Source organism: Pseudopodoces humilis, chromosome 6 (assembly GCF_049639895.1).
Source record: "Pseudopodoces humilis isolate 2021_Gansu_Grassland_sample_001 chromosome 6, ASM4963989v1, whole genome shotgun sequence".
NCBI lineage: Eukaryota > Metazoa > Chordata > Aves > Passeriformes > Paridae > Pseudopodoces > Pseudopodoces humilis.
Window position 1 is genome coordinate 8,181,815 of NC_142205.1, and position 21,154 is coordinate 8,202,968.

Consider the following 21,154-nt stretch of genomic DNA (forward strand, 5'->3'; position numbering starts at 1 on the left):
ATTAGTTCTTCAATATAGAATCACAGAATCCTTCAGGCTGGAAAAGTTCTCAAATGTCATTGAGTCCAAACATCAACTCAGCACCGACTAGGCCACGGCTAAACCATGTCACCAAATGCCACATCTCCACGTCTTTTGAATACTTCCAGGAATGGTGATTCAACTACTTCCCTGGTCAGCCTATTCCAATGCTTAACGACCCTTTTCAGTGAAAATGTTTATGTTATTATGAGATCCAAATATGGCATTGTAGAGTCTATTATTTTCTTCATGTTACTGATAACCAAAATAGCATCTGCAGCTCTTGGGTGCTATGACTTCTATATGAGGCAAAGAGTTTCTGTGTGACTAAATGATGTATTAGTAGATAGTGATTTTTTTTTCCATACCTAATCATGCATTTAGTTGGTACCATCAAAGTGTATACTCAAATCTGATTTAAGACAGGTCTTTTGTATGCAGTGAGTGAGCTGATATTTTAGAACAGCAAAATTAAAGTTGAGGCAGTTTGTGTAGTACATAAATATCCAGCATTTCTCGTGATCTCTATCTTGGTATGTGAGTTCAGTATGTATCCGGGGGGGAATTACTTTTCCATGAGTAACTATGTATCTGTTAGTTTGTACAGAAAAAAAATTGTAACTAAGACACTGAGGTAAATTATTATATTGGAAACAGAATAGGAAATTAATAAAAGCAAAAGTTTTTAAAATAGCTGTAAAGGAATTGATTTACTTTAGTCATGTAATTATCACTATTAACCTTTGCCCTCCATTAATTATATCCAGCTGTTAAAGTATTGGTAAGTCTGGCAAACCAACTAATACTGGTGCCTACCTTCAACAGCTGGATATAATTAATGGAGGGCAAAAAATTGGTAAGTCTCGTTTTATCTGTCGGGTTTAGTTTATCTATCGGGTAAAATCCATGACATAGTGTAAAAAAATCTAATTAAGCAAGGAAAACTAGTGGTCTCACCTTCTAATTGTGCAGAAAAGTAACCAACTCCTTTTAAAGTTGTGTTGGGGGAGGAAAATCAGAACATGTTTGCAAAGCTGGTTGTCTTCAAGCAGTAGCTGTAACAGAGTTAACTTGGTTCTGTGAGATGGCACAAACGGCACCAGCTCAGGTGGCTGGACTGGCTGTCCTTAGAAAGGGTAGCTCTGTTTCAGTAAAGTTATTGTGGGATTTGGTGCTGGCTTTCTTAGGAGAGCAGAAATGCAGGCTGACAGCAGCTAAGGAAGGGTTATTGCATACACCCTGTTTCTGTGCTTTCCTCAAGACATTAATCTTTTGGACACTGCTACTGTTAAAGCACTGAGCTGCTGTGATCACTTCTGTGCTTTTATCTGAAGTGTGACTTGAGAAGGGAGCCTATTCTGTGATACATATCTGGAATGTAAGGATTTGCATAGTCAGTTTGGCTCCAGTCTACCACCTGCTAATTTGTCCCTCTTAACTGAAGAGGCATCAGACGCTCTGGAGATTAAGACAAAGTGCCAGCCAGATCTAAGAGCTTTTGTCCTGCCAGTTACCTGTACCTTAAATTTCTGTTGGAATAAAGTGCTTTTTTTATTATTATTTTTTTAAGCTAAATTTTGTTTAGCTTGGGTAATGATTTCCAGGGTGGTATGGCAGATATAAAAAGGCTCATTCCTCAGGGATTTCTGGAGCTGGGAAGGGCGTACTTGATTTCTCTGGAATGCTTTATATCCCTCAAGATGTTGCATTGCACAGATAACTGTCTGCAGATGTTTTTCTCTTCTAAGTTGCAGGTCCCTATTTCAAAGGTGATGATATTGAATATGAAATTGTTGAGAAGAGTTGGAGTGTGCTACAAAATTGACTAGAGGGAGACACCCTGGATTAACTCATCCAGTCATGATAGTATTCATATACGAGCCAGATACAGTCAAGGGTTCATTTCTTTGAATCTGCTTTATTGTTAATTAATAATTAATTAATTATTAATTGTTTTAAGAAAGGTACAACTTTGTCTCACACCAAAACCAGTGCTCTGTGAATTGCTCAACCTCCAGTTTTAGCTTGTTACCTGTTGAAATATTATCTGTCTGTCTGTCTATCTATCTATCTATCTATCTATCTATCTATCTCAGTCCTGCACTACCCAGAGCAAAGTGCTGTGTCTCCTGTCAGATTCAGGGTAATTGTACCCAGCAGGACGTTCCAGGGGAAGAGCCTGGAGTTACCTGGGTTCAAGGGAAAGCAGCACAGCATCTGGTCCATTCATAGGCAGAGGTTTCAGTTTGGCGTTGGCATTGATCTCTCAGTGAACAAGAAGCTGCTTTACTGATTTTAAGGAAGCGCTGAGGCATGTGCAATAAACATGGTGTTGACATGAGCAGTTCCCACTGGCCTCTTATCCTGCATGGTAAGTATGGCAGTGTCTCAGCCAATAAGGCTTTAGGCTGTGATTCATGCCATGCTGACAGGGACCAGCCCAGGAAAGCAGACAAAGCAGTATATTGAGTATTATATAATTTATCCTCCTGCTGCCCCAACATCACCATCAGGACTGAGTTACAGCTTTTCTGCAAACTTTTATGTTTGTATCTTGAGTTCTAAATACCACATCTTCTCAATATGTTTTTAAAGCACAGTGTCAAATGTTTTCAAGGTAGAAAAAGAAGATAAATTTTATCCTTTGATATCAGGCTGGCATATAAGTTTACTGTGAGATGAGGTGTTTAGAGCTATCAGGGGCACTAGTGGAGTAACTGGTAGTAGTGCAAGTCTAATATCCTCTATGGTAACTGACAACAGAGGTTTGTCAGTGGATCTAAGGTACACAGATCATTGTTATTAAGCAGTAGTTGATTTTATAAAATTATATTTTATAAAATTTAATGTCAGTTTGAAGACCTGTAAATACATTACACATTTTTATAGTAATTTAGTTTATAAAATGTTGCTTATTATGAGTTAATGCAATTGTGTGGGTGCATCATTTTGTGTGGGAGTTTTATTTGACCCATTTAAAGATTTAAAGACTGCTGTAGCAATGTGATCTGAAAGGATACACTGGCTGAGAATTTACTCAAATAAAACCAGATTATCTGACTTCCTCAAGTCTAAGGCAAAGCTTCCTCATGGGAACCTCCTGTATTCTGTGGCCGTGACACAGCCAGCTCCCTTCCCTGGCAGGAAAAGCCTCTGGCAGAAATAAATATAAAGATTAAATCTATTAAAAATGTCCTGGTACATCTTGTCCTGTGAATTGGCATGGCATGATGGGCAATAATGGTTTCAGTGGTGCTCCATCCAGCTGCCTGTGCCCAGGATTATGCTTACATTGCTGTCATACTCTCTGCAACTTCTTGCAGCTGCACAATTTTGTCATTTTTTTCCCCTCTCAAATAAACTTTAAAATGGTGTTGTAACTTGAGACGTACAATGGAAAAGGCCCATGAAGAGGGAGAGGTTGATCTCAAGATGGTAATTTCCCTTCTGTCTTGCTCTAAAGCAGTTTGAGCCCACTCTGCGCTCTGATCTGTGGCTGATGGGGCCTGAACACTGAAGGTCAGCAGTGATGAAACAATTTTGTTGAGGTCTCTGTAGAGCAGCACACCTACCTAAGAGGTCCCATCCTTGAGGTAACACCCACCTGTTTGGAAGCAGATGTTTGGTTGCCTTTGCCACTTCTTCCATTGTCTTTCTTTTACTCTTGATTTTAGTAAGGTTTTTAATATACTAATATAACAAAAGGAAGAATTAAAATTGTTATTTAAAACATGAAACTATGGTGCAGAGCTCAATTATCTTCTCAATTACTTCTAATAAATAAGAACACCATTACTATGAGCAATCCAAATACCATTAATCAGACCTAACAATGTGTGAAATTAAAGACCATTAGAAATTTTGAAAACACTCTAGGACCTAAAACACATTTGTGTTGCACACAAATAAATTTGTTTTAAAGTCTTATGTTTGCTAGTGCACTGTGCTTCAAATGGTCTGTTTTATGTTGATATGGCCAAATGGTAGAAAGGCCTTGCATTGGATCATGTGTTACTTGGCTTCTCATGGCATACAGTGTATAAAACATCCTATTCTTATTTTGCTGGAGGCATAATGCTTTCAGCAGCTGTCACAATGAAATTGCACTGTGAAATGAGAGGTATTAAAGGTTGTGACATCAGGGCACGTTGAGACAACGTTGTGATCTTCCACAAGGAACTCACTAAGTTTTCAAGGAAGAATGCTTCTCTCTTCATTACCCCCTGGGACTTTGCCAACACCCTTACATTTCTTTTTTCTCTCCCTCTTTATTATGTTTCAGAAATTATTCTTTATCCTATTTAATTTTTCATCACTCTTTATGCATGTAGAATTCAGGAATGTAGAACTGGATTAGATGTCCTACATGACCACTTGCTGTCATGTGCCACATTATTACTTCAGTCCTTTTATAAGCAATTAAACTCCATGTTGCAACTGGCTTGACTGTTTTATTCTGCTGCTGAAGGCAGAAGAGTATTCCAGAAACTCACTGCTCTGGCAAGGATTGCTACCTTCTAGTTTCCCAGCTAGATTACACCCATTTTTATGAACAACTTCTTCTCTTCTTTGCAAAGCAGATGAACTTTGAATGAAAGTAGAACTTTTCAGTCTCTGTAACAATTTTTTGTTCCTCATTTCTCTGTTATAGTGACTGTGGGGTAATACTTTCCTTGCCACACCACTCAATGGAGTCCAGGGTGCAGTTTGCATTATTTACAGTGAGAATGCACTGTTGGCCTAAATGGGCTTGTGCTTAGCCTGACATTGTTATGATTCCTTGGTCCTTCTCCTGGGTTAATGCTCAGCCAGTTTCCCACCTATCCTCATGCCTGGGGTTTTCCGTCAAGCCTCAGGTGTCTGTTGGCCTAGTCCTCAAATTTATCAAGATCTCTCTGGATTAAGTCCTCATGCCAGTCCTCATGCCAGCACTCCTTAATCTGGCATTCATAAATTTTCTCATGGTGTATTCTGTGTCATCATCTGACACACTGTGTTCTCCACTAGCTGCATGTCAGCTGTTCCTTGAGCCTGGCCAAACCATCTGGCAGACTGGCCACCCAGCCCTTGCTTTCTCAAAAAAGACCATTTTTTGGTGTCACTATATAAATTAAAGTAGAGGATAACTGGTTTTGTTTTCTTGTTGGCTTTTTGAGGGGTTTCTGTTTGTTTGTTTGTTTCTGGTTTTTTTTTGTTTGGTTTGTTTGGTTTTTTTTTTGTCATAGATCCCACCCTGAACACTTGTAGAGAGTTAAAAAGCCCAGGGGGCACAGAAAGGATGCATTAAAATATCTGGGTAGGAGTTACAGTATCTAACCAGACAGCATCATATTACATTTTCCCTTATTCCATGTTACATGCCCTTTTCCACGGTTTGAGGTACTCCATGTGTGGTACAGCTGGATGTTCCAGGTGTGATTTGGGAGATGTAGGTATTTGGACCTGAAACTCTGAGTCAGTGGAGAACTTGGATTTCACAGCCCATCTCTGCCTGCTCTGAATCCTTGTCAACAGTGGTAGCAACACAAGATAGGAGTACTCAAATTTAGAAGTTGATAGCTGTCACTGACAAAATTTCCTGCTTTTAGTGGTAGCTCCTGACCCAGTGAGCTTGACACAGTTACTGCTGATGTATATTTTACTCTTATAATTAAAGATTCCTTAAGGCAGTATTTGCTTGAGTTCCAAGCATAAAGTCAAAGAATTCTCCCCGTTTCTCTCTCTCTCTCTCTCTCTCTCTCTCTCTCTCTCTTCTCACACACATGCACACACACACAAAATTTGATGCAAATAATTAATCAAAAAATTATAAAAAATTCACCCATCTTTCCAGCTTGTCTGAATAAACCATAAATACCAGTCATTTCCTGACAGTTAAGATCTCTTGTGTTAGTTCAGATTCTGCTATGAGAAGTGGAGTCTTATTTGAAAAACACAGATTACAGTAGGGAAAAACATGCAGACACCTCTAAATACCATGACAAGATGAACATATCTGAGGAATCTGGCTGAAATCAAAATGTCTTTCATAGTTTAAAGGATGCTATGAACTTGAACTATAGTCCCTTAAAGATAAAATGAACTGAAAGCCTTTCAAGGTTTTTTATGCCAGTGAATTCTCTCTACCTATTTTTGTTTTTGAAATAACACTTAAAAGTGTTTTATTTTTGCTCTTTTCACTGCTATGAGAAAAATCCAAATAAGCAGGGAAAGATTACTAGCTGACTCCACAACTTTAGAGCTATGTAGAGAACAATGTAAATTATTATAAATCTTCTAATCTTTTTTCACTTGTAAGTTATCTTGAGCTTTATTGGTTTCATTGTACACGTGTTTCTTGCAAATGCTTTACTTTTAAAGTAATACTTCTGTAATATGTCAGAAAGGTTAGGCTTGTAGCAAAACATAATCATGTTTTATCAGATATAATTTGAAAAATAAACAATATTTCAGGCCTACAGTCCTTGTATTTGGTCTGATTTAATCTAATAAAACATATTACCTCCTTTCAAACTCTCTTTTCCAGCACAGATTTTCTCAGCATGGCTGGATTTCCTCCAGAACTATAATAATAAATTATGAAGTTGCAGCTTTTGCAGGCAGACTTAGAATATTTGTATGTGATTGTTCATGAATTATTGAGACATTTCTGCTCTCGGAACAAACTGATATTGCATATCCATTACAGAACCAGTAAATTAACTCAGATTAGTATGAAGTTCTGAGAATTTTCTTTATTTTTAAAAGAAGTTATTATAATGTTTTCAGCAAGACTTTTGTTGTATTCTAGTAACTGAGGTGATAACCTGATGAACACAGTTACAGGGAACTTCAAATGGCATAAATTTGATTTACATGTACTATTGGTATCTGTTGGTGTGGTTCTGCTTGCAAGTGGATTGTATTGACTCGATCCCTGCTAAAAAAGATTTTTATTGTTTTATGAGATTTGTACGTGTGTTACCCCTTTTAACAAAGAGGCAGTAAAAGACTAGGATAGACAAAATTCAATTCTTAGGGCCAGGTGAAAAAACTAGATTAGGCAGGTCTTTAATTCAATTCTACAGCATCTCACTGGTGGTTTTTAGTGGATATTTTTCCCCTTGAAGAATCACAGAATGATAGAATGGTTTGGGTTGGAAGGGATGTTCCAGATCATCTTGTTCTAACCTGCTGCTGTGGGCAGCCTTCCACTAGACCAGGGTGCTCACAGCCCCATCCAGCCTGGCCTTGAACACTGCCAGGGACAGGACATCCCCAAATTCCCTGGAAAACCTGTCCCAGTGCCTCGTCACCCTCTGGAATTTAACTATTCTGAAAGGGACAGATAAACTGGGTAAACAAAGGGGGAGAAAGCTGGAGACAAAAATAATGTTGCACTCTTCCCAATTTATGGTTGTGTTAATGAGGAGGATGTTTAAATCCAGCTTAGTCTGTTAATCCATTTTTTAGTGTTGGGTGATGTGAAGCAGCTTGCAGGAAAATGTTCTGGAATGGATTGAATTGACACAGAAGAGTTTTTGATCTACAGCTCTCAGCGCCCTTTTCAAAGGCAACATCATGGACTTAGCTTTTCAAACTGATGGAGGAGGGGAGTGAGGAGAGCCAAAGTGGAAAGAGAAAATGAGAAAAATTTGAATCCTTAGTAATTTTTTAAAAAAATCAGTAAATAGTTTGGAAAAAGTAATGATATAAGTTTTTCATATTATTTCTTAAAGTATTTTAAAATCCTATTTAGGAGGCCATCATTAGGAGGTCAGGCATGGTAGGGAGACAGTAAACAGGGAGCAATCTAATCATCAGATAGAGCAGACTCACTGGCACTGAGAGTGTCATACAGTGACAAAAATAATATAAAAGCTTTTAAGGCTTCAAAGTCAATCATTCTGCAGTTAAAAAATCCAGGATTTGTGGAAATCAAAGTTTTTAAAACTTTGATTTGCATTTTGTTGTATTTGATTGCAAAGCAGTCATAAATGACAGGAGCTCATTAGTAGCCAGAGAGGACAGTAGTCACTTAATGAGCCACTCTTCAATATTTTGTTCTCTTTTTGGTGCTTGATAGGAGACTCCATGCCTTACTAGTTACTGTTCAAATTCTGCTGTGAAGGCAGTTACCAGTTTTGTTATGCATTTTTCAGTGATATACAATAGGATAGGAGCTGAGAGCTTCACAAACAGAATTCAGGGTATTTTCATAACATCCTCATAAATTTAGAAGAAAATAGCATTACAGATAATTACATTACATTTCATCAACATTTTTAGCCATAAAAGCACAAGATTAGAATTTAGGCTTTCAGTAAAACCCTGTACCCAGTTCATGGCCAGCCATGAAAAATGGGTTTTTAAGTGGCTAATTTAGTAGTCTGTGAGGACAAAAATAGAATCCAGTCCTTCTGAGCTGTATACAAATGCCTTAGCCTGGAACCACTTTTTTCCTCCTGCAGTCATTGTGTTCACTGTCTGCAACAAATGAGCCAGGATTTTCTGGACAAGATCTGATTCATCACACAGTCCTGACTCATCTCCATACCATGGTCCATTCTGTTCACTTAGTTGCTATATACAGCTCTATGCCAACAAGCTAGACATGCTTCCCTAAAAATGATGGAAAAGTGGTGGAAAATAAAAACCCAAACCAACAAAAAAACAGACAATTTCTTGAAATATTTCTAGCAGGTCCAATGGTCCTGGTATTCCTCTGCCTCTCTACCCTGATGTGGCTTCAGTGTGTGTTTGTGCTGGCGTTGAGCATGTAGGTTAAATGTATAAAAAACCCTTTATTTGAAAGATGGGTGAAAATATTTCATAAGATGTGTGAAAGACAAGTGTTGAGATGGAGAGGAGGAATTCTGGTTGCTAAGAGGCTTAGGGGAATTTGCTGGTAGGAAAAGGAGGCCTCATTTAGCTCTGAAAGGTTGTGTCTTGCTGTTTCCCACCACTCAGTTAATTAATGGTTAATTTGATGGTTAATGTGATCCTGACCTGTGAAAGATAACAGGATGCCCCTCACCCTGAGAGATTAAGCACTGTATTCATTGTATCACTTCCCTCCTTAAAAAGAGCAAGATAAAATTGGTTTCTCTCATCCTTTTCCTGATGGGTAATAGAGTTAAACCGCTTGAAGAAGTTATAACACATAGGTAAGGGATTTTTTTGCCTTAAAATTTCTACCAACAGCCTTCTTACAGATCTCCTTCAGCTTCTTGATCTCTATATAACAGGGTCTGGAAGCTGTTGAGTGTTTCTGCTGGGACTGTCAGTGAGTGATGAGTGCACAAACAGGATAATTCCTGGTGGTTTTCTCATGTCTGTAGTCCTCTGAATACTTTTCCAAATGGCAGGAGAGCCTAGAACTCCTCAAGATGAGCCTGGAACTCAAGGTGCAGCAGAACAGTGGGGTGTGTACAGCAGACAGGGTAGGGTGGCACTGTTAGTGCATTACAGTTTCCTGCGACAGGGACATCTCACTTGAGCACCCCTGTGTGACGTGTAACAATGGCCTGAGGTGACAGCAGGGCCAGGTTCAGGTCTGCTGCACAGCTCTGCTCTGCTTGAGCAGCTGTGGCTGCTCCAGGTGGCCATTACAGGCCTGCCAACACAGCTTTGGTAGTGGTTAGAAAATTCCTGTTCCTTCTGCAGTACAGGCAGACAGGATCTCCCTTTACATTACCCTTTTGTCAGGGGAAGAGATTGAGAAGTCAGTGCCAGCACTGAGAAAGAAGTCAAGTGTTTGATGGATTTTTGTGCATGAGGCTGCAGCGTGCTCGGTGAATCTATACATGCAGTAAATGTAAAGAGCCTCTGGCTCATGGGAGCTGGAAGTAACAGAACATTCATGGGCTTGAACTCACAAGCTCCCATAAGTTTTTACAGAGCATTTTTAAACTGAGGCTTTCACAGGCCCATCACTTGGCCCAAACTTGTACAATGACTCACAGGAGCAGTGAGAAGCACATCCCTGATACAGAGTTTCCCTGTTAAAGTTTGAGGCTCTGCATCAAACTAGGAGGTGCACAAACATTTTAACAGAGCAGCCTTGCATTCCTTTTATTAAAAATGGCCATTCTTCAATCTTTTATTCTCATAAACAGCTGAACCAATCTTTTAATAAAAAGACAAACAAAATACCCTTCAGGTCCTCAGCAGTCAGCCAGTACCAAAAATCTCATTCACACAGTTAAGGATGCATTTGTAAAGTACTGATGACAAACCTAGTAATGAAAGTGTCAGAAGTCATGACATGCAGTCACTTACTTTTACAAGCTACTAATTCATGAGATCTTTTACCTTCTATTTCTTGCAGCTGTGTTTCTCAAATCAGTTTAGTGATGCAAAGGGTTAGTTTTAGGTGGGAGAACTCAAGCCTTTATGTTATAAATTAGATAAATTATTAATTATTGCTTGATAATTATTAATTAGTTCAAGTAACACTGAAAAAATGTGAAATAAGTGAGCTAAGCTTATAGCAACAATCTAGAACATGAAGGGATGCATCTTGCAGCATGTGGGCTTTCAGACTGTTGTATTAGAGAAGATAATCATAGATGTCTTAATTTCCAACTGAGAGATCTGCTCAGATCTGTTCTCATTTCTGTAACCAAAAGGTGGCAGCATATTGTCTCCTTTCCCTTTCTATCCATACCAGCTATTAGCTCCTGAATAACCTTACTTGCTCAGTTTGTCAGAATGCCAGGAAGTCCAGAACAATCATGCTGACTCAGGAGCACTGATGAGATCTTATGTAAAATCAACTCCTTATCTCCTTTAAATAGAAACATGAATAGATCCAGGTCGGGTGATTTTATTCCATTGTTTCAATGACAGCCCAACTGGCTTTTGGAAATGTGAAGAAAGGTTAAATTTCAGCTCAGTGGCCAACCTTCAGAAGGGACATCTACCTATAGAGCTTAACGGGTTTGCTAACAATAATGATTGTTAAAAAGCCTGAGGCAGATAATGTTGGTATCTGCCAGATACTAATGCTGTGTCAGACTTTAACTCAGTTTTGTTCCTACTCAAGTACTTCCTGCTTTGGTAAATAGACAGAAGGCCAGTTGGCATCCAAAGGAGCAGCAAAGGTGAGGCAAATATCTCATGTAATGCAGATACCAAGGTGAAAAGTATGTGAATGTACCCATTGAGTTTTGCTGCATGAAGGCACCAGTTCAGAGGCTTCTGGAAAGATGCCCAGAGACACCCATTTCCCATTTGGCTGTTAAAGAGATCTGTAGGTGGAGGAAAGCATTCTGAAACACAAGCTGCTCTCATATCTACAGGGGTGTTGGGTACTTGGCACAATGCCCCAAATCCTCAGGAAACACAACTGCTACAGAGCACTGCAGTGTGTGTCCTTAACAACTCAAACGTCCACATGCATGTCAAACTCATTCCTGCTCTCTGCACTGGTTTCCCATGCTCAGACTCCAGACTCAGTCATTATTTCACTGCTGCTCTGTGACCTGAGCACTGTCAGGGACACTCTCTGGGGTGTTGGGTGGAGTTAACAGTGCTGTTCCTGAGGTGCTGGGGAGCTTTTTACCACAAGGGTCAACAAAGCCCTTCAGTTTGAGAGGATGTAGAAGTTCTGTTCAGCTGGAGAACAGGTGTGCAGGAAGGATAAGAAAATATCTGGTAATTACAGAAAACTTCAGGTTCACTTTTAATCTCCAACTCTGTAGAAGCCTATAAAAAAACTCACATAAATCCAAGCCTCAGCAGCCATTCAGTCTGAGCCTAGAAGCTTCTCTGAAGTTATATAGTACACAGGGAGATTGGAACTAAATCATCTCTAAGGTCCCTTCCAGCCCAACCCATTCTGTGATTCTGTGGTGAGCCCCAGCCACTGCAAGCCTGTTACTCAGATGAAGGATGCATCCCACCAGCTACACTTGGTTTTATGTCTATCATCGGGGAGATAGAAAAAGGGTAGTATAATTAATATTCTTGTATGTACTTAGAAATGGACAGGTGGGAAAATCCTGTGTGAATTGTCTTATATTTTTCATGCTGTCAGACAGGTGATATGTTAATACAATTCAGCCATGCCAATACGAGCAGATTTCAAAGCTGCTTGTCCTTTGCTCCCTTCATTTTCCACCTCTTGTTGAACAGCTGGTCTCTAGAAACAGAGGGATTATTTCTGTTTGGAGGTTTCAAAACCAGCTTGAAAGACAAAGAACAGAGAGCACCTCAGTATGTTCTCTCACTCCCTCATTAGCACAGCTGGAAAATTGTCCATTTGACTGTAAATCTCAGTCCTTTTTAGACCTGGAACAGACATTCAGCACTGGTTCTGTTTTGAATGGGAATCTATTTTCCTCTGGCCTGTATTTTAAAAAACATCTGTAGTTCACAGCTATGATCAAAACTGACAAGTCTGCATGTCAAATGGAAATGCCAACATAGTATGGTGTGACATGAACAGCATCCAAACATTTCCTAATGGCTTTTATTTTTGCTGGTGTAATAAAGGTATTTTTTAACATTTGTCTGTCTCAGAAGATGTGGTCTTTAAATGGTATTTTCTTTATTCTGGAAAGTTACTATTTCTGCTGCCTTTATACCCTTCTCCTTTTCTCCAATAATATTTGCAATTTAACACTGTGTAGAAGAGCCATAATTCATGAATTGAGAAACATTCCCTACCACAATATCCAGCCTCTTTTTTGCCTAGATAGAAAATGCGAGCAAAAAGAAGCACAACCTGCATCAAATTTAAATAGCTGATCTCAAGATAAAAGATGACTCATGGTATAATCAATCTTCAAAGGCCATTCTTATGGAAAAGGTAACAGTTTAATCCTCTGGTAATATCAGTGTTTGGAAAGTGGCAATTTTCAGCTCCATCTTGGCAGAAGTTAATTGCCAATTAGGGCATTCTATAGCATGAAGATGAGATGTCTAAGTACAGTATGTGCCTCTGCTCTCCAATATACTTTTACACTTATATCTAGACCTGGTCTATAAAAATCCACTTTGTTTTGGTAGTTGCTATTAGTCAATGAGAAGCAGCAGGCTTTTTGAATAATATAATAACTCCTGACTGTGCTTAATTACAGCCTTTAAAAAAACATACGTCTGACATTTTCTCCAATAAAATAATTGACTAAGTAGAAACAGTCCAACTAAAAAAATAATTGCTAGTAAAACAGCAATATTTTCTTCTCTCCCCTATATTTAAAAATTCCAGAATATGCACAGGCTTTAATTATTTTTAATTTTATTTTTATTTTTAATTTTATTTCTATTTTTATTTCTATTTTTATTTTTATTAGACCTGGAGCAGAAAAGCAGCTTGGCAGGTCTAAGTGAGGGGAATGAGGAGAATAATGAGGAGAAGCACTCCTGAGGTTCAGTATAAGGAGGGCTATACTGCTGGTCTGGAAGTGACTAATTTTTCTCTCCTCAGAAAGGAAACCTGTCTGGAACCAGGCAGCCCTGCCTCCCAAGGAAGCAAGGTCCTGCAGCTGGTTAGCTGATGGGAGACTTTGCCTCTCTGGAAGGCAGCAGCTCTTGCTGAGCTCAGAACTCAGTTTGAGCCAGGAGCTGACAGCTACAGCCTCTCACAAATGTCTCTGTAAGGAGCTGTGGCTCCTGGCCCTGCCACTGTTGGCTGCCATGGGCCATCCCGGGTGTCCCACACCACCAATCTGTCTTCTAAACCATGCATAAAGCCCCTCCTGTAGCCTTAGTGCAACGGGGCAGTGAATCAAATTGTGCACATCAAGGGAAAAATGTTAAATACTTCTAGCTTTAAAACTGCTAAACAGATGTTCTTTGGTTTTGACTCAAAACCATTCAAGTTTAAATACAAAAGCAGCTGAGCCAAGTGGGAGCATTTCAGGCTCTAAAAACCCACTGGAACCAACAGGGGATGGTAGGCTTGTTTTGTTCTCACACCAGTACATAAATTCTGTTTCAAGTGCTTTCTCTGGATTTATTTCTGTTCCAGGACAGTGTATGAAAAAATAAGGAGTTGGAGAAGTTAAGTGAAGATTCCAATGAAAGTTGTAATTCAGCTTTAACAACCCAGGATGCTGCAGCCACGTTTGTCTGCCTGCATAGTGCATGCTTTTTAAAACACCCTAAAAAACCTTAGTACCTCTTTGTCAAAAGGATACTTCATCTAACGTTACTAGAAAAGCTTTCTTTGCCTCAACTACATTGTAAAGATGATACAAATCCATGAGAATTTTTTCTTTTTTAATCTTGAGAAACTATTTATTTCTTATTGCTTATTAAAAAATCTCCTTGTATGACAGCTCCATTCCCTAGATGTGAAGCCATTGCCCCACAGTGATTCAGGGTCAGTAACTCTGGAGAGTTGGCTGCCCATGTTAGCAGCATCAGCCTATCACAAGTGCACTGTTAGCACAGATATTGCAGGAATTTATGCTTTGAAAAATTTGCTCTTTTAACTCTCACCTAATGTCCTTTTTCTTCCTCCTGTTGCAATTTCCAGAATGTAGTGGGAAATGAAGTTAAAGATGCCTGTTTTCTGAGGAGAGAACACTGCTCTCAAGGATAAAAATGCAGGATGCTGGCCCAGAGAAGACTCCTTGGAAAGAGAAAAATATTTATGCAGCCAAGGGCTCTCCCTTGCTCTTTCCATTTTTGGGATGTGGGCATGAGAAGTAGCTTGTACATTATCACAAATTCAAATAGCAACTAAAATAATGTTGGAGGGTAGTGTGGACTGCCCACATTCCCGGGGAAAGGATGGTCTTCCCTGTTGCAGACTCCTCACCCAGAGGAAATGAAGAGAAATAGCCAGGTGGTCTTTCCCATATCCCTAAAATTTAGTGGAAAGTTCTAGAGAAGGCAAGCTGGGAATCAGTGTGAAAAAGATGGAGAACTTCTAGAGAGGGCCTTTCCAGCACTTGTACAGCCTCCTGTTCACCTTGGAGCCAGCTGTTATTTTTTGGGAGATGGATTGAGCAGCTTTTTCTCTCAGCCCTCCCCTGCCTATAACATTATTCTTTTTAAAAAATGCATGTTTCTGTCTTGCTGTACCCAAATAGCTGATACACACTGACTCAGCACAGGCCCAGCACCCGTACTGAATTGCTGACTGATCTCAGGGAACCTGTGCCACACACTAGCTCCACAGTATCTTGAGAGGTTCCCAGGTGTGTTTGGAGTTCTCAGGGTGGTTATGTGACTGTTAAGAGCAGGAGCCTGTCTTTGCTCTACGTGCACCGGTCCTTGTTTGGCTGTAGCTGTGCTGGGAGCAGCGAGGCAGCCGAGCTGATGGTGCTGGTTCAAGGGAGGGGTCACTCAGTGACACTCCATGGTGCCCTTTACAATGCACTCTGTGGTCTGCTATGCCAGACTATCAACTACAAGGGGATAAGGAGCCCGTGTGCTTCTCCCAGACATTTCTCTACAGAACAGTAGCATTTTGGCAGAGGGATAAGGCAGGGCAGATGTGCAGAAGCAACTATTTCTTTGGAGGGTTGATGAAATGCACTCAGAGAGCTGAGTGCCCAAACAAGGGTCAGCTTTCAAACACTGCAGCTGAGCACTGGAGAATCTCAGGGGCTGAGACAAAAGATGTCAAATGGGGACAAAGAACTAAAAGCTAGAGAGAATGAGTAATCACAGCAGAAGTTATCTAAGAGACAAGAGCAGCTTATGAAGGGAGCAGAGGCTAAGTAAGAAAAGGAAGTGCTTAGCTGAGACACCTCTTTCCTTTTCTCTTAAAGGCCACACTGTCTTGTGCACATCTCTAAGCACCTGGTAAAATATCTTCTGTGACTTCTCTTCCTCCTCTCCTTGAAAATTTGGCTGCACTGTAAATAACCCATTCCTGATTTTAACCATAAGCACTGTTTCAAACTATTAAAATTGTATAAGCTCCTGTCCAACTCCCACACAGGCAGTGCTGAATTTTGGAAGAGGTGTTTGGCTGCTTTGGCAGGCAGATTGACCTATCAGACAGACCTGCTCACAGTGTCCTGACAGCTCTGGGTTCCACTGCAACAGTGAAAATCACCTTTTTCTTGATTTGCCAAGGTCTAAATTTCTAAAACAAGTAATCCACAAAAATCATGGTAATGGGACATGACAAAGTGAGCAAGACTCTGTAGTTCATGGAATCATAGAATCAAAGGGTTGCAAGGTACCTTTAAAGGCCATCTAGCTCAAGCCCCCTGCAATGAGCAAGGACATTTTCCACTAGATCGGTCTGCTCAGAGCTCTGTCCAACCTGACCTTGAATGTTTCCAGGGATGAGACATCTACCATCTCCCTGGATAACTTTTTCCAGTGTTTCACCATCCACATAGAAAATTTTCTACTTTATATATAGGTGAAATCTACCTTTTTTAGTTTTAAACCATTTCCCCTTGTCCTATCACAACAGGCCCTGCTAAAATGTTTGTCTTCCTCTTTCTTGTAAGCCCCTTTACATTCTGAAATGCCATCTGTTTTAGAGTTTTTTAACACACCTCTTACCATGGCATATTTGTTTGTTTTCCTTCTACATACTCAACTCCTTACGATACACTTTTTTTTCCATGGGAGGGACTTAGGTTGCTTTTTAAGTGGGCAGAGGTGAAGATGAGAAATTCAAGAGAAAAAGAAGCATTTTAGTGGAAAATTTCAACCTCCCAGGAGGTTGCCAAATATTGAAAGGCTTTTATTGAGAGGAAGATTTTGCAGCATTTTCTAATTCTGGTCAGACTCTGCGTTCACTGTATTTCTTCTGAAGCTACTCGTGCAGACAAATGTCCAGAACAAGACTGATTTGTTCTTAGCTCTCTTAAAGTACATTCTGCATAATCTCAGAGCTGCAGGATTGTGTTCCATAAGATGAGTTTGATACTGCTGGGGCATGAGATATTTAAGTGTCACTCTGTCTGCATACACTCGTGTGGATTACAACCACATGCAGTGAAACCCAATAATAACAAAACCGAGAGTATAAATGTGGAAGAAAGCTGAAATCCCTATTCCCTGGGTGATAGGAATGAAATGACATATTGCTTAGAAACTGAGACTGCATGTCAGAGCACAGGAAGGCATTCAGCTGCTGTGTGGGACATGCCCTCCAGGCCATTTGGACAGCATTGGGAGTGCTAATACAGGTCGACAGTAGCTGCTACTACAAACTGTAGTTTAGTAAATAAGAAGACTGACATAGCATTCTTTATAATCTGAACAAAATCTGTTGTTTTAAGGATTGTAGACCTATAGTTAGGAACTAATTTCTCCAAGGAACAAGTAACCCATGGTGGTCACTGTGTATCCCCCTAGAATGACAGCCAGATGAGTTTGAGGATTTGGGGATTTTAATCTGTTATTGAGTGTGTGTTAAAACTTGATCCCTGCCTAGATCAAGTTCTGGACCTCCTAAGGATGGGAATCTGTCCCAGCTGTGATCATTGATTCTTGACTCAGTTACTTAGACTCCAACTAGACAATCTTTTAAAAGTGGTGGTTCTGGTCTGTTTTCCTGGATTTCAGCCAACATTATGGTCACTATAGTGATACTTATGAAATTTTAATTGCTTATTTGCCTTGGCTTCAGTCTAAAAACATCCCAGGATCACAAATGATGAATTAATTTACAAGGTATTTTATAGGCAGACATGAGTAAGCTTTTAGCTGAAAACTGTGCAGTCACAGCTAGTGCAGCATCAGGATAGTACTGCACTATCCAGCTTGCAATTTGTGGCACTGTCATTGTAGAAAGCAGAAGAAAAAGCATAAAAGAGAAACTACATTTATCAGCTTGAAAATACCTTGTAAACATGAAATCAAGTCAGAGATGCAGTTTTCAAACACAAATGCGTGAATGTACATCCATCTTTAAGCTATTAAATCATAGAGATTATAATGTCAGAATTATTGATTCTCAATGAGATCGAAGTATTGGTGTCATAAAAATCGTCCTGGATTAGTCTCTTGGCTGTGAAAGGGCTGATTCATAAAGCAGAGAATGGATCTGGAGCCCTCTTCTTCTGATTTCTGTAGTTTGAGAGCCCTGATGCAGACTTTGGATAATAAACATTTTTTTTTAAGGAAAATAAAGGTCACCAATAAACTTCTAATTTTAGTAGTCTCACTTTCTTTAGTTTCCTCAATTGCTTTTCCTCCAAGCAGCCTTTGCAAGGAGACTGGCTAACAGTGAAATGTTTTTCAGCTGAGAAATCTCAGTGTTAAAAGAGGCCCCTGGACTCTGAAATCTGGTTCCAGACTGGGAAGCTTGGGAAGTAAGAAGTTTGTTCCCCTCTAGTTCAATGCCCATTCAAGTGCCTACATATTTAATTGCTGCTTGCTTTAATTGAGACTAGACATCCCTGTGGAATTCGCAAACAAGTTAAAGTTGCAGCTCTTATGTTCCCTGAAATAGCTCAGGCACAGCTTTATTCCCCAGAGATGTGTGTGCAGGAGGGTGCATGGGGAGAGTGCAAGCCAAAGATGTCTCAGTTAATGATAACCCTTCCTGAATATTGCCATGGCATTTTTAGATGCTTCTCAGCTCCCAGAGAGATACAGGAAGATATGACCCCAATTTAGCATCTCATCCAAAAAGCAGTAAGTAGTTCTGACAGTGCAGGTCTCCCTAAGATCTGTGTGGAAAAGTCAGACTTGGATGTGAGCCCAGCCTTAGCCTTGTGCTGAAACTCAAGTTTTTTGGGTCCTAGCATGACTTCAGGCAATCCATATTCTGACAAATAGCGACTGTGGGATTTAGAGCTAGTGACAAGGAAATTGTTCCTAAAATTACTGGTGGGGAAAATGGAAGGAGGGACAATTGCAATTATTTGCTGCTACCAAGATAGGCGAGACCTGTTCAGGGAACAAAAGCAGGCTTTGCTTCTTAATCTGGTCACTCTGACACATCCCAAGAGCTTTGCATTGGAAGGAAAAGAATAAGAGGCTTGCTCTATGAATAGCTCCTATATCAGAGTGTGGGAGAATGAGACCAGCTTTATGTAGTCTGACTTTATTGTACTTCACATGTGCCTGGAGCCCTCTATCAGCACTGCAGCCTTGTGGTGCTGTGCTAACAAGAGCAAACACAGCCCAGGATTACAGGGGTGACAGGGGTGACAGCCAGAGCTGTGAAGCAGGCACATACTGGTATGACAAACACATTTGCATGGCATCCACAGCCTCAGCCAGATTCATCCCCAGGCTCTGCTCTGTGGCATTTGTGGCAGAGGTAAGGCATAAAAGTGTAGTTGATAGAAGACAAGATGGCACCTTGTGGGGAGATTTTTACCATGATTTAGAGGGTAGGCTATGAGAAAACATAAAAGTGTCTCCAGGAGAAATGACAGAATCTGTTATCTTTAGTGAGGGAAGAAAGTTTTCTGTAGTGACAAGATATTAGATTTAAGAGCCAAGGAGAGACCAAGCAGTGAAGAGGCTTCGAGGTAAAGGCTCGAGCTTTTCTTCCAATCCCACAGAAATATTTATAGTGTCAAGACATGTGCTATCAAGATGAAAAAATGAAATCTCAGTAACAGTGCTTTGATGTTTCTTAGCTGGTGGGGATCTTGAAAAAAAAAATCCATTGTGTCTGACTTCATTATAGAAAAGAAGCTATAAATTCTCTCTGCTTTCCTCATGAATGATCCCCAAGGGCAGCTGGGGAGTCAAGTTGTTCCAGCTTTCATGCAAATGTCACTTTTCACACTCAGCCCATGGAACCTAATGAGCACCACTGCAACTTTGGGCACACCAGTGAAATCACCACTAAGGCTGTTGTGCAGCTGCTGTATAGTTCCAGTCCTTGTCTGTACTTCCAATTTTCAGGTGCCCTTGAGGTAGCATCTCTGTGACCTGTGCTTTGTGCATCAGGGATATAAGAGAAGGAAAGTTTTTGTTTGGGTTAAAATGTTCTGCTAGGGTTGTGCTTGAGTGTCTTTAACATGAGAGCTGTTCCCACTCTGCAATTCCATGAACAGACTATGAAATCTGTTTTTATTGTGTTAAGCTTAGTTTTAAAAAACAAACAATTCTGAATCAGAAAACCAGAAATTATCAAAATATTAAAATTGTCAAAGTAATACTTATCAAAATATTTTCCTAATAAAAATTTCAATACTTTCAAAAATTCAAAATTTGTCAGTGTGCCCTGGCATCCAGGAATGCCAACCATGTTCTGGGGGCATCAGGCCCAGCATCACCAGCTGGGTGAGTGAGGGATTTTCCTGCTCTGCTCTGGGCTGATGCAGCCTCACCTCGAGTGCTGGGAGCAGCTTTGGGCACCACAGTATAAGAGATGAAACAATTAGAGAGTGTCCAAAGGATGCCACGAAGATGGTGAAGGTCTGGAGGGGGCATACAGGGAGTGGGTGAGGGCACTGGGACTGTTCATCCTGGAGCAAAGGAGACTGAGGGGAGATCTCATTGATCTTTGAAGTTACAGCTTCCTTGTGAGGAGAAGAGGAGGGACAGACACTGATCTCTGCTCTTTGGTGAGTGACAGGATCTGAGGGAATGGCCTGAAGCTGAGTCAGGAGAGGTTTAGGTTGGATATTAGAAAAAGGTTTTTCACCAAGAGGGTGATTGGGCACTGGAACAGGCTCCCTGTGGAAATGGTCACCAGCCTGATCGAGTTCCAGAAGTGTTTGGACAATGCTTTCAGGCCCATGGTGTGGCTCTTGGGGATGGTCCTGTGCAGGCCCAGGAGTTCATCTTTGATGATCATTGTGGGTCCCTTTCAACTCAAGACATTCTATGATTCTGTGAAAAATACCCTGAAATGGAATGTCCACCTCCTATATGGAAGACCTCCTCCTTGGTGAACTGATACTTTCCACCTGAGAAAATTTTAGCTTCAGTGAAGAGAAAAACTGGTACTTAACAGAGTGCAGAGTGGAGAGAAGTGGATAAAGAGGAAATGTGTTTAAAACACTGAAATGGCAGTTGTTCCTTGAAGGATAAATAGATCTAAGACAAGGCTAAAGAAGAGACATTGCAATACTTGGAATGGGATGCTTAGAGCAAGAAATTTAGCATCTGAACAGCAGAAATAGATTTTTGAAAGTTTATTTAGTGGAATTGGAGTCTGACTGCATGGGTGTAGAAGAAAGAATCAGTGATAACACCCAAGGTACCAGGACTGGCTTCTTGGTGTTACTGTTGTGGTAGAGAAAGGACAGAATTCAGG

At 40.3% G+C, this 21,154-nt stretch overlaps 1 protein-coding gene across 1 annotated transcript in view; it reads left to right on the forward strand.

Moving 5' to 3' along the window:
• LOC102113041 (NELL2-interacting cell ontogeny regulator 1-like) overlaps window positions 1-21,154 on the forward strand; it is a 36,053-nt gene that overhangs the window by 1,155 nt on the left and 13,744 nt on the right. The window lies entirely within an intron of this gene.